At 39.8% G+C, this 4,799-nt stretch overlaps 1 pseudogene; it reads left to right on the top strand.

Annotated features, from left to right (window-relative positions):
- The first annotated feature begins 1,953 nt into the window (after window positions 1-1,953).
- On the top strand, window positions 1,954-3,648 carry LOC149142980 (pentatricopeptide repeat-containing protein At2g13600-like; annotated as a pseudogene).
- Window positions 3,649-4,799: the final 1,151 nt, after the last annotated feature.

Genomic DNA, 4,799 nt, shown 5'->3' with positions numbered 1-4,799 from the left:
GAATATGTACTCGGACCCTGAAAGCCTCTTGCATATATAGGGCCAAACATCTCTGGTCGAGATACTTGAAAAAGTTGGTGAGGGTCTAAGAATCTATGAACAAGCAATGGAGCCTTCCTTTGATCTCGTAGTAGATAGGGCACCCAAAAATTAAGTGCACCTCGATCTCCGCTTCTTGAAAATGACATGCCTGGTAGATTTTGTTTGGTCTATCAATTTGGTGGTCCATCTCTACCCCAAGTCTATGAGAACCTACTCTGAACTGGCCAAGAGGAATGTGAAGAGCATATATTGAGTGGCGAAGCATACATTGGTGTTGAAGAATGAGCCCGTCTCTCAACTCCAAGAAGTGCTTAGCGTAGAAGGTCATCTTTGGGTGCAACCCTCCCAGAGGATTGACTGAGGTGACCTAGACAAATTCCCTATAGATGTCTTCCCTGATGATCTTGTTCAACTCTTGTGTAGTAGGTAAAAGGTGACTAGGTGCATCTAAGGAATATCAGAAAGGAGGGAGACGATCCAATTGAATACCCAATGACTCTAAGAGATCTGAAACTCCTATAAACCAACATCTGGCTCCACTCGAGGGAGTAGAATGAATAATAGTCTCAGAAGAGCAATATGCCAAGTAAGGATATTGGTCCTTACTCTTTATCGAGTCTGCAAAGCTTCGAACATGATGCAAAAATGAAACCAATTTGAAGACCGTCTCAAGCAGAAAAGGATGAGCTCCAAACTTTGCAAGGATGATGTGTTGAGGTATTGTCTGTCTGCATCTAATGATGCAGCGGAGAAGAAGAATCTAGACTCTCTCTGCTGAAGCCCAATTTGACTAATGTAAAGACGGTCCCCAAATCTCTGAGCCATATAGAACAGTGGGACGGATGAAGGTGTCCATGAGGCTCAACCTAGATGAGATGTCCTGGAAGTGATGTTGAAAGCACTATCTCCTAAGAAGGGCCAAGGATCCATATCCTTTGTTGATCTGAGGATGAAGCGCTGGTCGCAAACTGAAGCGAGGTGAGAATTGCACCCCCAAGTAAGCGTACTGGTTGGTGATCTCAAGCTCCTCCCTCTAAATATGAAGTAAAGGTTTGAAGTTTTCTTCACCCCATTGAAGATCATTACCTTGGTTTTACCTAGGTTTACTGTCAACTGTCGAAGATCACAAAATAGAACTAAGGCATCCAACTACTTCTGTAATCCTTTCGAGGATGAGGAAAGGAGGATCATGTCGTCAGCGAAAACTAGAATAGATATCAACCCCTGATGAAAAAGGCAGTCATCAATATCGTAAATATGCTCGTATAGGAATGCCTCCAACTCATCAATATAAATCCCAAACAAGATAGGGAACATTGTACAACCTTGTTTAACACTAATGGTTGATTCCATTAATCACAAACAATCCGATCGAATCAAACATTTGGATTCGAAACTACTAACTAGTTCAACTTGTTCCCTTTCGAAACAATAACCCTTTTACAGGTGCTCTTCTCTCAAACATATTTGAGCAAAAATTTGTCTTCAAATCCGCGAACCATATTAGAATTCTATACCAATTTTTTTCTTTTTTTTTTTCGACTGGTGCACTACGACTCCTAGACTGCATTCCATGGTTGGCAGCAGGTAGCAGGGAACAACTTCATGGTTTTTGCAATTAAATGAGTAGAATCAGCAGAACCCAACTCCAAATAAAAGAAATTGAATACACGAATCCCTAAAAAACGAAGAGTATTAACATGATCCTTAAGCAATTTGCACATACTATACAATGTAATCCACACCTCTGCTGTCGGTGTCAAAACACTCTCTAAACATGGCCATTTGAAGGAGACGTTCGATATTTTGCACAATAAGGGTATAACCCTACAATCTTCTGCATATTTCTATCTCTTGCATGGATTCATTCATAAGAAATCCTTATTAGATGCCAAACGAGTCCACTGTCACATGGCAGAGAGTGGATTCACAGGAGACATACTTTCTCACAACACATTATTGAACGTGTATGTCAAGTGTGGAAGTCTTGTGGACACTCACAGAGATTTTGACTAAATGACTGAAAGAGATGTGTGCTTATGGACAATCATGATTTCAACTTATGCAAGGCATGGTCCTGTTGAAGAAGCATTGGCATTGTTTCGGAGAATGCGACAAACATGTTGCCAACCTGATCCCTCTGTTTTTTCAGACGTTCTTTCAGCGTGTTCGAACTTGGTATCACTGGAATAGGGCATAAAAATCCATCAAGAAATTATAAGAAGTGGATTTGAGTTCAATATTTCCGTTGCTAATGCCCTTGTAGACATGTATGGAAAATGTGGACAAATGGAGAAGGCACGCTATTTCTTTGACAAAATGCATCAACGAGATATTGTCTCTTGGACTGTGATAATTGTGGGATGCACACAGGCCAGGCTTGTTGATGAGGCTTTGGATCCTTTCAGGGAAATGCCTCAATGAGATGCCATCTCGTGGAATGCAATGATTGCAGGACTTGCACGTAATGGTTTTGTTGGCAAGGCCTTCGAGCTCTTCAAGGAAATTCCTGAACCGAATGTGGCTTCATGGAATGCGATGATTACTGGATTTGCACAGAAGCGGTTTGTTGATGAGGCCCTGAAACTTTTTAATGAAATGCCTCAAAGGGATGTGGTTTCATGGAATGCAATGATTGTGGGATATGCACAAAATGGGTTTGTCAATGAGGCTCTGGAACTCTTTCAGGAAATGCCTTAACCAAACTTGGTTTCATGGAATATGATAATTGAGGGATTCACACAGAATGGTCATGGTGAGAAGGCCCTGAAGCTTTTTCAATGAATGAATGGAATTAGCTGGTGCAATGCCAAACTCAGAAACATATGCAAGTATTCTTCCGACTTGTGCCAAATTGGTTGCTTTGGAGCATGGAATGGAGATCCATGAAAAAACAATTAGAAGTTGATGTCAGTCTGATGTCTTTATGATGACTGCCATTGTAGACATGTATGCACGATGTGGGAGCATAGAAAAGGCAAGGGAACTATTTGACAAATTGCATCCTCGAGCTGTCATCTCATGGAATGCAATGATTGGAGGATATGCCATGAATGGCCATGGGAAGGAAGCCCTTGAGCTCTTTGGCAAATGAAACAATCTTACATGACCCCAAATCACATCACCTTAGTTATTGTTTTATCTGTGTGCAGCCATGTAGGTTTGGTGGATGAGGGCTATTTTCACTTCAATTGCATGAGAGAACATTATCACATCGCACCTGCAATTGAACACTATGTATGCATGGTTGACCTTCTCGGGCATGCTGGGCGTCTTGATGAAGCAGAAGACTTAATCGTTGGGATGCCAATAAAACCAGATGCTGTTGTGTGGATTTGTTTGCTGAGTGCTTGTAGAATACATAACAACTTACATCTAGCTAAAAGAGTGGCAGAACATATTTTTGAATTGGACCCTGAAAACACAACACCTTATGTCCTTCTGTCAAATATGTATGCTACACTTGGTAGGTGGGGTGACATTGAAAAGGTACAAAAAATGATGAGAAACAGAGGCATAAACAAGACACCTGGTTAAAGTTGGATTGAGGTTAATAAACAATTGCATGCTTTCCTTGAAGGAGACACATCACACCAACAAATGTAGAAAATCTATAGAGTTAGGGAGACTAACTTGGGAGATGAAAGAAGCGGTGTATGTTCCAGATAAAAGGTTTGTATTGAATGATACCAGGGAGGACAAGAAAAACAAAATTCTTTTTTACCATAGTGAAAAACTAGCAATTACATTTAGTATAGCAAACACATCCCCTTGGGAGAAGTGATTCAAGTTATCAAGAATCTTTGAATGTTTACTGCTAGGCAACCAAGTTCATTTCCAAGATTGTTGCATGAGAGATCAATGTAATTGATGTCAACCATTTCTGTGATTTCAGAGGACAGTGCTCTTGTGGGGATTATAGGTGATGCAAGATGAAGAAAGGGATTATTGCTCCAGGTTTGGCTTATAGCAATTTGTGGCATGTTGTTATCATTTCATCGGAGAAAAGGACTCGGTTTATTTTGACTTTTTAAAGCAGTGTAATGTTTGAAGTGCGTGGAGATCTGTTGTACTTATTTGGCCTTAATGGAACAAATCAATGTGGGGATTCATTCTTGTTACTCATAATTGTATGCAAGTCATCTAGATATAAGGAGCATTATTATATTCACAAGACACCTTGTTCATTGCTGAGAATTTATCATCAAATGGATGCTTATGATGTATTTATTTTCATTTAAAAGAACAATGTAAAAATTTAGTCCATGTACAATGGGCTGCTTTTCATCCAGTGCTCAAGTTGGAAGGAGGATGATCAATTCTTGTGAAAAATCTTCCATCAGTTTCAGCAAAGAGTATACAATAGCGTCCAGTTCATCTGTGTCATGAAGGCAAGGAGATTCAACTTTAGTCTTTGCATCAGAGAGGGAGAACTTTATTTTCCAATCTTGAACTAATTTTGTAGAGGTCTAGACAACTCTGTGTGATCAACCACCAAGAGAAAAACATAAAACAGGTCAGAATCCATATGTAACATAAGTTGAAATAAAAGGTTTATTCTAGCACATGATATTCAAGGTTGCTACTATTGAAGAGGCCAAGGTCATGATGAGTATAAGCGATTCCTTTTAAATTGGAGAGTTAGATGGTTGTAAGAGGATTAAAATTTGAGAGTTGATGGGAAAATTCCAGGTTTTAATGGTTAGCTGTTTTCACAATCAGAAACTAAAACTTAGAACATTGTAAGGAGAGGAAAA

This window comes from Pinus tabuliformis, chromosome X, assembly GCF_031772625.1.
Source record: "Pinus tabuliformis cultivar Carrire ecotype Pingquan chromosome X, CPIR1, whole genome shotgun sequence".
In the NCBI taxonomy this organism is placed as follows: domain Eukaryota; kingdom Viridiplantae; phylum Streptophyta; class Pinopsida; order Pinales; family Pinaceae; genus Pinus; species Pinus tabuliformis.
The sequence above is the reverse complement of the archived record's forward strand: the minus strand, read 5'-3'. Positions and strand labels throughout refer to the sequence as shown.